We start from the raw sequence: 12,536 nt of genomic DNA, 5'->3' as shown, positions 1-12,536 counted from the left end.
AGCCAACCTGTCAGTGAGAATGTAAGTGCAAGTTTACACTTTAAAAAGTTAAATAGAAATCAAATCAATTAGGTTTCTTTCTTTTTTTTTTTTTGTAAATAGTAGTTTAGTTTTCCCCAGTACATCTAAAGATACATCTAAAGATAGATCTAAAGATAGTTTTCAACATTCATTTTTAATAAGATTTTGAGTTCCAAATTTCTCTCCCTTCCTCCCTGTCCTTCCCCCTCCCCAAGACAGCAAGCAATCTGATATAGATTATACATGTGCAATCATGTTAAACCTATTTCCCATTAGTCATATTGTGAAAGAAGAAAGAACAAAAGGGAAAAACCACAAAAAACAAAAAAGCAAAAAAAAAAAAAGTGAAAATAGTATGTTCGATCTGCATTCAGACTCCATAGTTCTTTCTCTGGATATGGATAGCATTTTCCATCATGAGTCTTTTGGAATTGTCTTGGATCATTGTATTGCTGAGAAAAGCTAAGTCTATCAAAGCTGATCATCGAACAAAGTTGCTGTTACTGGTTCTGTTCATTTCACTGAGCATTAGTTCATGTTAGTCTTTCCAGGTTTTGCTGAAATCCATCTGCTCATCATTTCTGATAACATAATAGTATTCCATTACATTCACATACCACAGCTTGTTCAGCCATTCCCCAATTGATGGGCTTTCCCTCAATTTCCAATTCTTTTTTTTTTTTTTTGGCTAGGCAATGGGGTTAAGTGACTTGCCCAGGGTCACACATCTAGCTAAGTGTCAAGTGTCTGAGGCCTGATTTGAACTAGGTCCTCCTCACTCGAGGGCAGGTGTTCTATCTACTGCACTACCTAGCTGCCCCAATTTCCAATTCTTAATCAGTTAGATTTCTTATAAGAAATGCCATTCTGAAATGGAGCTTGAGGAAAAAATTCAAGAATGGGATTTCCTGTGTCACTTGTCTTCATCTCCAGATCTGACATCTGTTCTGAACTTTAGTCCCATATTTCCAGCTATTTGTTGGAAGTTCTACTTCTGTGTTCCACCAAAGGCCTACTAAGTAGGTCTAAAAGGAAACTCCTCATTTTTTCCTTGTGCTAGTTCATTAAAGGACCTCTGTCAGCCCAGTTCCCTCTTTAAAAACAAAACAAAACAAGAAAGAATGAGAAATTTTATCAGTCTTTCTTTAACTTTCAATTCTGAAACAATGTTATGCATTGAAATCTATTTACCTCATTCTTATCAAAGGCCTCACCAGTTTTTGAAGGGAGAGGCCTGTTCAGTTCAGCAAGCACTCCTCCCAGAAATCTATTAGAGTATAAGACAAAAAGGAAGTAGTCTTTGATTAATTTCATTTAGAGACAAATTTCTTGAGTTCATCTGTGAGCAGGAAAAAAAATAGACTCCTTAGAGTAAGTGATTAAAGAGGGATTGTATAGTTTAAGAAAATTTTAAGAAAGTTATTTTTTCTCATGTACCAAAAATTGTGACTCTTGTTCTGTTATATGAATCACTGTTACCTAAGTTTAGTACTCCTATTTCATCTTGATTATGGAATTTTGTCTATGTTTTGAAGAGGTGGCCCCAGTCCTTGTCAAGGAAAACCCCTCTACATGCACAAATGATCCCTTTCCATCTCATCTGCTACAGCAGATTGCCCTTTCTGTCATCTCTGCTCTCTCTTTCATCTTCTGTCTCTTCCTTATTTACTGGATGCTTCCTTACTGCCTATGAACAATCCCATGTCTCCCCCATCCTCAAAAAACTCACTTGATCATTTGCTGTGCCTGAAACAAGACATTCCATTGCCTGTGAATTTTCACTGGTTGTCCTAATGTTTATAATTCTCTTTATTGTCATCTCTTCTTCCTTGTTTTCTTCAAGGCTCAGCTAAAATTCCACCTTCTGTAAGAAGCCTTTCTCAGGTGTAATCCTAGCTACAAGGGAGGCTGAGGTTGGAAGATCTCTTGGAACTAGAGAGTTCTGAGCTTCAGTGGGCTAATCCAACAGAGTGTTCACACTAAGTTAGACATTTAATATGGTGACTTTGTGGCAGTGGACGGTAACCAGGTTGCCTAGGGAAGGGTAAACCAGCTCAGATCTGAAATAGAGCAGGTCAAGTCTCTGGTGTTGATCAGACTGGGGCTTGCCCCTGAGTAATGCCTGCACTTCCAGCATGGGTGAGATTGGAAGACCCAGTTAAAAAATCAATAAATAAAGAAACATTTTTCAGATCTCTGAATTATTGCCAATAATCTGGTCTCTCTACCTCTTTAATTCTAGTGTCTTCCCTCAGCTGGTTATCTCCAGTTTATCCTGCAGATATATTGTCTGTACTTAGCTGTTTGCCCAGTCAGATTGAGATGCTTAAAATCAGGGACTACCTTTTGCCCTTCTTTTATCTCCAGCACTTAGCACAGTACTTGGCAGGTGGTAGATGCTTGATAAATGCAAGTGGACTTGACCCTGTACATTGTAATAAGAAAACTTACTTGGGTAGAGAGATTTCCAAAGGTGGGATGCTTCTGTCCCTTCAGATTTTTCTCTTTCTAAGCAGAGGTGCTCAGAACTATTTAAATAATAAAGTTGTCTCTGGCAGATTTGTGCCCATAATATACAGCTTTTTTTTTTCTCTTGTGCCCCCAAATCATATTCCCATTTGGACTTCTCCATCTTTGTCAGTAGTCTCAATCAAACCATGGAAATTCAGATTCTTTTCTCTGTCATAAACAGCCATTAGGCCCTATTGATTCTCTCTCTCTCTCTCTCTCTCTGTTTCCCTCTTTGTGGGAAGTGGATAGATTAGCCATGTTATTTTCCTCAAAGGGACTCAGTTGTCTTGATGGACAGGTAAGGGCTGGGAGGCAGCTTCTGCAGGCCTGAAGCAGGGCCTATTTGATTTAGCAATCTTTTAAGCAATATGGGACTGGTTCCTCACCACCATGTTATGGGGCAGCTACAGTAATTTAGTGCTTAAGCTCTACATTGATGTAATGCTTAAGCAGCACAAAGGAGTCCAGTACCTTGTGGATGATGAACTTGTCAGTGGTTGTCTTGGGGCATGCACCGGGCAAAGTTGGCCCAGCAGCCCTATTCCTTCTGGTCTCATCTTGCAAACTAGGAAATAAAATATTGCTCCACCTTTGGTAAAGTCTTTTACATCCAACTCTTCCCTGCACTCAATACCATCTTATTACGGCCCTCATCCCATCACCTTGAACCTGGATATTCACAGGAATCTGTTCTCTCCACCTCACCCATCTCATTTTTCCAATCTATTTTACCCACTACTGTCAGAATCATTTCCCAAAAACAGGTCTTCTTATTCAACTACCTCTCTCTCTCCCAGCTGCAAATATGCTGCCAGCCGGGCATCCTTGCAGTTTACCAGCTCATTTCAGTGACTGATTTTGGCAGGTAGCAGGATCCTCCATTTGTTCCTGCTGCCCCCTCTTCCTCAACCCTTCCCCCATCCCCACAGCTCCCACCCCAGCCATTCCCCAGAGTCAGTTCTCTTGCCCCTCTGCCTTCAGAGAATCTCAGAACTGGAAAAAGATGCTCCCCCACTTTATATTTTTTTTGGCTGAGGCCCAGGGGTGATTTGTTCAAAGTCACATAGTTGGGCAGTGAGTGAGTGACCTTGCAGACATTCGAACCCACGCTTCTCCACTGGCAGGCTAGGGCTCTGCCCCATTCTACACACTGCCCTCTGATCCGGGTCTCCGTCCTTTCCCTCCTAGTTTCCTCTGCGCTCCTGGGTTCCAGACTTCTGGTCCTTCCTCCGCCCCACATGGGGGCGCTGCGGCTCCTGTGCCCACGGTGCATCTTGGCTTCCGGCCTTCCTTCAGCTCTGTGGCCAGAGGGCCGCTCCCGCTGCCAGGTCTGTGGCGGGCGCGCGCACGGCGCTAAGCCCTCCCCAATCATTTCTGCAGCACAGCAGCACATCGGCCCCTGACAACATAGGAGTGCTTCTGCAAGTTGAGAGCACGGCTGGCTCCATAGCTCAGGGGTTAGAGCACTGGTCTTGTAAACCAGGGGTCGCGAGTTCAAATCTCGCTGGGGCCTGGCGGTTGTTGTGTTTTATTTTCCCTTGAAGGAGGTGGTTACTGAAACCAAGAAAATGTCGGGGAGAAGAGAATAAATTTCCGTATCTCAGCTTTGCAATGTCGATCGTGCTCTATCTAATTTCTCGTCGTTCACTCAAGTCTTTTATTGTTTTCCCATCTTCTGTTTTCGTTTTTCTAGAAATAGCACAAATGCAAGGAGGCAGGCAGGAAACATTTATTCAGTGCTTACTATGTGCAAAATCCTGTGACAAAAAAGGAAGTAAGGAAGAAAAGAAGTCAGGCAGCAAAGCAACAAACATTAATTGCTTACTTATGTGCTAGGCAGTGTGCTAAGGAAGACAGGAAAACAAGCAAGGCCACAAGCATTTTATTAAACACTGTGTTCTATAAGCACTGTGCTCAAGAAGGAAACAAGTATTTATTAAGTGCTTACTATGTACTAGGCACTGCTAAGAAAAAGAGGAATGATGGATTGATGGAAGGAAGGTAGAAGGATGGGTGGAAGGAAAAAAGAAGGAAGGAAGGAAAAAAAAAACTTGTATGATTATAGTGGCATTCTTTTGAATGTCCCATCCCTTGTCCCAGCTCTCTAGCCCTTTTAATTCCCTCTGCTCATCTTTTCCTTTGCAGGCCTCTTTTGTCAGTTTCCAGCAGTAAAGGCCCAGATACCCAAAGGAGAATGGGTGAGTTCCGCAGATTCTAATGTATTGAAGGAAATTCTTTTTAAAACTAATTTCTTGGTCAAAGGATAGAGGAACAGATTCTAAGAGAACAAATGAAAGTGATCACCAGCCTTATGAAAAAACTTTCCAAATCACTAATAATAATTTTAAAAAGCAAATTAAAAGAACTCTGAGGTTTTACCTGGCACCCAGCAAATCAGTAAAGATTGATAAAATGAAGGAAATACAGGCACACTAATGCTGGTGGAGTTATGAATTGGCCCAACCTTCTGAAAAATAATTTGGAGCAATGTTAGAAGAGTGGGATTATTCCTATCCTTTGAGCCATGGATAATGTTACTAGCCACTTGCCCCCAGAGTCAAAGAAAGGGAAGGTCCTGGTATATAAAAATATTGATAATAATGCTGTTTTTTAGTATCAAGAAGATAGAAACGTAGAGGGTCCATCAGTTATGGAATGAATGAGAATTGTAGTACGTAAACATAATGGAATATTACTTCTCTGTAAAAAAATTAGTATGACGAATTCAGAAAAACTTGGGAAGATGTGCATGAGCTGATGAAGAGTAAATGTAAACAATATAAAACATCAGAACTCAGATCCAGGCCTTAGCCAATATATACATGCATACATACAAATATACAAACGTGCACACATACACACATATAGTCTATATACACACACAAAGGAAATAGTCTGAGGCAAAATTTGAACAGTTAGCCAACAAGCATTTATTCGGCACCTGTTGTATGGCTGGGTACTGTACTAAGCTAAGAATTCTTCCTAGCAACAAGGCCAGGCCTATATACATGACATTACCTATACCTGCCTTCTTCCTGAGTCAGAACTTGAGCACATATTCCTCCCAACATCAAGACTATATATACATACACACACACATATATGTATGTATATAGAGCCCCACCTATATTTCTCTTTATTCAATGGACTGATAATGAATCATAAGAGTAGTGTGAGAGCTATACTGTCATACATGTTAATTTGTCTTGCTGAGTGACAGGAGAAAAAAATATTTTTTTTTTTAACGTTGCTTCATGCACATCATTAATGCGGTTTTCTGTTACCTATCCATCAGGAAGGATCATAGATTTATTTAGAGCTGGTAGGGACTTTAGAGGGTCCTAGTCCAAACTTCTTATTTTACTAGGGCAATTATACAGATTGTGAGACCAGGTATAGACCACACTTTGAGTTCTGATTTGCAAATGTCACCTTTGAATTTGATTAGCAAGAGTGGGTGGTCTTAGGGGCTTACCCTTCTAGGTGAGCTAAATAAATGAAGTTTTATATATCTTTATCTCTATCTCTATGTCTGTCTGTCTATCTATCTATCTATCTATCTATCATCTATCTATCTGTCATCTACCTATCTGTCCAAAAGGCCTAGCATTTGAACCTTGGAATGGAGGTAATTACAACAATCCTGAGTGAAACCTAACAAATGAGTATGGAGAATGGATTCCAAACCCATTCCCCACCCCCTCCATTTCAAATTGCCTTTAACAGGTTTACTTTTAAGTAAATTTTTTCACTGAGATTATAGAGTTGCAATTTGCTTTCCAATTTAGGCAATAGATAGGATTAGTACAACCCTATAGTCCTGAGTCTTAAATAAATTTATGGCTCAGGCCCCTCCCTTTGAGATTTCTTGTGATTCTAGTCTTTTTCTTCTCATTTGATCCATCTTTTCCATCTCCTTGTTGATGCCAATTTTGTTTAAAAGAAAAAAAAACATGCTTTAATCACCCTTATATAGCAGAGAGTGGAGAGAGTACTGGGTTTGGAGTCAGAAAGGATTAGAGAGCCTCTCTGCTCCAGAGCTTTATCAACTCTGAAACTTTGTCAGTATTCCTTATTCTGTGGAGGTTTGGGTTTCTGCTTTGTAAAACGGAGGTAATGGTATCTACTTGCTCTGCCTACTTCTCTGGGATGATTGTGTGAACACGAACAGAGGTGAGGTAAAATTCTTTGTAATTCTGTTGTACAAATGTAAACTAAAATTATTATCCAGTTAGAGATAAATGGTTTAAAATGTAAATGACACTGAGAGATATGAATGGGTTTCAAATTGTAAATAATCACTGTGATCAGGGCAGTGATTGTGCCCTTTTCATCCTTGTATCTCCCAGCTTCTAGCCTGACATCCAGTGATTGAACTGAATGTACTCAACCAACAAGTTTAAATGAGATGAGCCTCTAGGCTGTGCAAGATTTGGTAAGATTCATTGTATTGTACATCCATAGGCTTATAGGATTCATAAATCTAGACTTCAGAGGGTCAACTGGACCGAACCTCTTGGCCTGTGGAGGTCAGAGCCAAACAGACTGAACAGGCAAGAACAACTGTGCAGAGACTGAGACAGAAGTTTGTTTCCTATGGTGAGGGAAACGAGACACATGTGCTGCTGCTGCCCCCTCCCCACCAGGGGGGGACCCACTGTAGTTCAGGCAATCTCAATACTTATACCAATGAATACCAAGTGAGCTGTAGCCCTGACAATGAGGGGTATCAGCAACAATGTGAGGAATTTGATTCATAGCAGGGCTTCATGACTGGAATTTGTCTGAGTTTTTCTGTGCTTGTCTGAGATCAGAGAACACCTGGTGCTGGTCAAAGCAATACAATAAATGTGTGAAACAATTCTGGGATTTTGCTGTGATTGAGATCATCCAGAGGGTGAGTGCAGAGGATTGTTGTTATGCCATGCACAGGGCACAGCTTGCTTGCTGGGCCTTAGCTCTGGAAAACAGGGTCTCCTAGTAGTATCTTGACAGAGGCCATGGAGTCCAGTACCCTCATTTTACAGGTGAGGAAACTGAGGCTTAGATCATAACTAGGAGGTGGAAGTGGAGGAAGAATAGAGGGAGGAGGATACTAGATTATTAATATAAAAGGGGAGATATATTCACTGACCTTAATGGAATGCCCAGAATGATTTTTGAGAGGACTCACATATAGGACAGAGGAAGAGATGCTCAGATTAGAAAGAATTAGAAAATGTAAATGCAATTCTCAGCTATTTAAGATCCATGTAGTGAGAAAGGCATCCGAAGGGACCAAAACAACCTAAGACAGATACCTGTTACATACCTGAAATGAGGTGATATGAGGTAACTAGAGCTCTTTAGTGGCACAAAATGAGAATAGTGACTAATAGCCTTGAAGGGGCAAAATTTTGTCACTGAGACTGTAGAGCTGCAAATTGTTCTTTAATTTGGGCAATACATAGGATTTGTACAACCTTACAATCCTGAGTGTTGAACTAATTTACAATCCAGGCCTTTCCCATAGCCTTGGCCCTCATGAAAGCTACCCCAGTTTCAAATAATGTTTTGGGTCAGCATCCATCCACTCAAAGCTCTAGTTTATGAGCTCTTACTAATTTTCCTTTTCCTTTAGACACTAAAATCATTGCATTAAATAGCATTGTTCAATAAACAGCAAGTGTAAACACTCCATACATGGAGGACAACATATTTCTATATTATGTCAAGAATAAGAACCTAGGCAAGGAAAACATGGAAAGAATACAGTATAGAGAGGCCACATGCATTAGGAGAGAATATGCATGGGAGAGGGAGCATGTATGACCAAAGAATGCACATAGATAGTACCTAGCCCCATGCTTAGCACATGACAGGAGCTTAACAAACCTCATGCCAACCTCAACTCCTCCCTTGGACACACCCCACATATCCAGGCTATTGCTAAGTCTTTACAATGTCTGTCCTAAACTTTCACTTCTCTCCATCTGACTGCCCTTCAGGTGTAGGCTCCCATCTCACTCAGGACTATAAAGCTGTACAAATCTCACCTCACATCTGGACAACTGCAGTAAACTTCTAGTTGGTTACTCTGCCTCAAGCTATCTTCACTCCAATTGGTCCTCCATTCGGCTGCTAAAGTAATCGCCCTAAAGTGTAAGTCTGATCATGTCACTACCTCCCCTTTCTTCACTCAAACTCCAACAGCTCCCTGTTACTTCCAGGATCAAACATAAATCTCTTTGGCTTTTAAAGCTACAACCTGGCCCCTTCCCACCTTTGTAGTCTTATAATCCCCTCCATGTACTCTATGGTCTAGTGACAGTGGCCTTTCTGTTTCTCCCACATGACACTCTATCTCTTTACTATGTATGCCTTTTCCCTAGCTGTAGCTCATGCCTAGAATGCTCTCCTTCCTGACCTCTGACTCCTGACTTAGCTTTCCTTCAAATCAGCTAAAATATCACCTTTGGTTGAAGGACTTTCCCAGTCTTCCCTTTTTCCCCCTCTTCTACCCCCTAGGGCCTTTCCTTTGAGACATTGTCTATACTGTATTTTATATTTTCAATTCCAAGTTCTGATTTCTGACTCCCAATAGTTTGTCCATGTGCATATAGACTGCACAGATCATTATATGACTAGTCCGAGACTTCTATGACCCCACTTCCCTTGGCCTGTCTCCTCTTTTACAGATCTGTTAAACTTAAGGTTTAAAGTGCATCCAATTCTACTTAGAACTCTATACTGAACCTTTCTAGCACAACACAATTATAATTCCACCTTCTACATCTTGAATGGGCCTTCTTGGTTAATTTTTAGAAATCCCTCTTTTGCTGCTGATCTATGTTCCCTGACCCCATCATCTCACCTTTGAAAATTGGCCAGCTGCCAAAGCTGGCACTTTGAAAACTCTACATTAACTTGGACCTTGGACTGGAAGACATGTCTTACAGCAGTAAGTCTGGGCTTATGCCCCATGGGATGGGAGAGCTGGTGGGGTCAAGGGAGGCTGCTTGGGACTATCACTGATTGAATTGCTGTTTATCTGTCCATACCCTCCTATGATGTAATGACCAATAAATTATTCTAGTCCTGTTGCCTGCCATTCACCCCAACTGTGCTCAAAATTTGCATGACAGTAGATTTTTTAAAAAATGAAACGTGCTATTCTTTAGAGAAAAATGATTACTTTTTTCCAAATGTTCTTTGACACATAAAGACAATATCTTTGTTTCATGACAAAGATGAAAGAAAGATTTTGTTGCAGTCTGAGAAGTTGAGACCCCTCAAAGACTGGAGTACAGGACAGGGTGGTCTGGAATGAATTCACAGACTCAAGCATTCTTTAAGTCAAGTTGGCAAAAAGTTTATTGTTATTGCTTTTCAGCGGGCAAGGATTCTTAAGGAACCTCCAAGAGACTGAGGATGGAGCTAGGGTTTATATGGAAAAGGGCATGGGAAAGGAATGCCAGGGATACCGATTAGGTAATCTAAAGGTCCAGGTGTCTTTGGGAGCTATGAATGGGAAAGTACAGGGAGTACAACAGACAGGGAGGGAGATGACAGAGGTATGGATCTTGGGAGTCTGGCAGGAGGAGGAGTCCTTGGGCCAGCCAAGCACAAAAGTCCTTGGGCTGGGCAAGGCACCCTCCCTCTCTGTCTTGATGAGAGAATGCTCTGCAACAAGAGAAAGCTTTCTCACAAGACAGGAGCTTACTAAGGAATTGGGAGGCTTCCAGAGACATGATCTGAGGGCTGGAGCCTGAGCAGCCCAGCAGTCTCTCACCCAGCTTTGTGTTGCTGCACCAGGGAGAGAGATAAGGGTGTTGCTGGGGCCCACGCATGAGTAATTGCTAGGCGCAGTGTCCTTGGGCTGGGGAGTGATTGTCAGAGACAGTGTTTTTCTAAGACTAGGGAGAAATTGGGGTCCAAGTACAAGCACAAGTACCCAAACACAAGCACTCCATCCATTTCACATATGTGCAGGGAAGTCTGGCTGGCCCTTATTGTCTCCCTCCCTCCCTCTCCAGTAGTTTTAAATATAATCTAGTATCCCTTCTTGCTTCTCTTTTTCTTTCTTTTATTCATTCATGTATTTTCACATTTGAGATTGTGATTGCCTCTTCTCCTTTTTTGGATTCACCTGAATCATAATAAATTCTACTCCAAGGCTTCATTTAAGTCTCTGTGAATTTTATGTTTTAAAGTGTGTTTCTTGTATTGAGCAATTATTTGACTTTTGCTTTGTAATCCATTCTTTTTTCTGTTCAAGTTTATCACGTTCATATTCACAGTTATGATGGCTGTTTGGCTCATTCTCCCTCTGTTACAATGTTTCTTCTTGGGGAGGAAAAAAAATGATAGGAATGAATACTAGGTATCTACAGTTTACCCTGTTTGGAACAATATGATCTGTCTCTTTTTCTTCTCCATACTCAGCCCACACCCAAATCACTGAATCTTTCCTTTCCCCTCCCCGCTATCTTTTGTAATCAGCTCTCCATACCTGGAATTTGTTTGCACTTAACACAATCTTTTTCCTGCCTCCAAGTGGATTCCCAATTATATAAGGACCTGTAAATTCCTTTCTTTTCTCCTTTTCTTGTCAGGGCATTTTTGTTTGTTTTCTGAATATACATGCCTAGAGCTTGTCCCTTTTGATTAGCTGACTGACCCTTAGAGAGGAGGGTGGAACTATGAAGAAACCATAGTTCAAAATTAGGCCCTGGCTCCTAGACTAAGTTTGTTTATCTTCTGTGTTTCGATTGTGAAGAACTCTGATTTTTTTTTCCCCAATGAGAATGATTGGAAGTTATAAATTCTGTTCCAAGTACCCCACTCCACCCTCTCTTTTCTTTCTGAAGGACTTATGATTAGCTTTGCAGGACAGGATATTTTTGGGGGTAGGAGTCACCTGTAGAGCCTATGTGGAGACAATGGATAGAAATCCGGAGGGTCTCTCTCTTTTAACAACCCTCAAGCTGTGTGACCATAGGCAAGTCCCTTAACCTCTCTGAGTTTTATTGTAATTCCCTCATCTGTAAAATGAAGGGACTGGGCTACTTCTTTGTAGTCCTTGTAGTTTTTTGCTTTTTGGTTTTCCAATCTCTTTGCTGATGTGTAGTTCTGAACAATTCTTCCTAGCCAATTTGGGAGTTTCAAAATAATTGCAGAGTTGCCCAAATGTATTTCTTCAAATAAGTTAAATATTACCTCGCAGAGCACAGAGAAGTAGCCAATATAACTTGTTACTGATTAATTAAATTTGGGAGCGGGGAGAGGAGGTGAAGAAAAGCAAAGAAGCTTGTCTGCTCTTGCCTGGTGCACAGGAATGTTTGTGGCTTGATTGCTGATTAGAAGGAAATTGAAGAGAAATCAGAGCAACTGAGGCTTGATTTCAGGCGACTGCGTTCTGAGGTTATTACAGTGTGGGCCAATGTAGATGAATCCCGGAATTAGAGACTTTATAACTATCCTAATGGCTTTGGCTTAGATATTGGCTAATTTGGGGTTAATTTAAAAGAATACAAATAAATCTAATGGAACAGCTGAGCCAGGCAGAGTAGACTCATAAGCATTTTGGTCGAAGTTTTTAGCAGCCGGCTCGTTGGTCTAGGGGTATGATTCTCGCTTTGGGTGCGAGAGGTCCCGGGTTCAAATCCCGGACGAGCCCGTAACTTTTTCTTTCATCTACCTAAAATAGAAATAAATATTTAGTTTAATCTCACTAGCATTGGTGTTCAAAACAAGAAAAGGGAGGGGAAAACGGAATATAATAGAGGAATGAAGAAGAATGAATGTTGCTGCGTTGCGTCTGTTACTGGAATTATGGCGTAGTAACAATTGTCAGTGCATCAAAGCAAAAGATGCTGGGGCTGCCATGCAGGTACATTTGTACGTGGTAAAGGTACTATGTGCGTTAGGTCCGCGCTTTGGCTTGGTTTGCTGAATTGCGGGTTTGCCTCTGTGTTGGCACAGTGTTTCAGAGAGAAATGGTAGAAGATCCCCAAGTCTGCACG

The 12,536-nt window shown here is 41.2% G+C and overlaps 2 non-coding genes across 2 annotated transcripts; both read left to right on the top strand.

Annotated features, from left to right (window-relative positions):
- The first annotated feature begins 3,972 nt into the window (after positions 1-3,972).
- TRNAT-UGU lies at positions 3,973-4,045 on the top strand. Its single transcript has one exon. It is a non-coding gene; the product is annotated as a tRNA-Thr (tRNA).
- Positions 4,046-12,118: 8,073 nt separating this feature from the next.
- Positions 12,119-12,190, top strand: TRNAP-UGG. The gene has a single exon. It is a non-coding gene; the product is annotated as a tRNA-Pro (tRNA).
- The last annotated feature ends 346 nt before the right edge of the window (positions 12,191-12,536 follow it).

Source organism: Vombatus ursinus, unplaced genomic scaffold (assembly GCF_900497805.2).
Source record: "Vombatus ursinus unplaced genomic scaffold, bare-nosed wombat genome assembly UNPS02005197.1, whole genome shotgun sequence".
Lineage (NCBI taxonomy): Eukaryota > Metazoa > Chordata > Mammalia > Diprotodontia > Vombatidae > Vombatus > Vombatus ursinus.
Note: the sequence above shows the minus strand (reverse complement) of the source record. Positions and strands in the feature narration are given on the sequence as shown.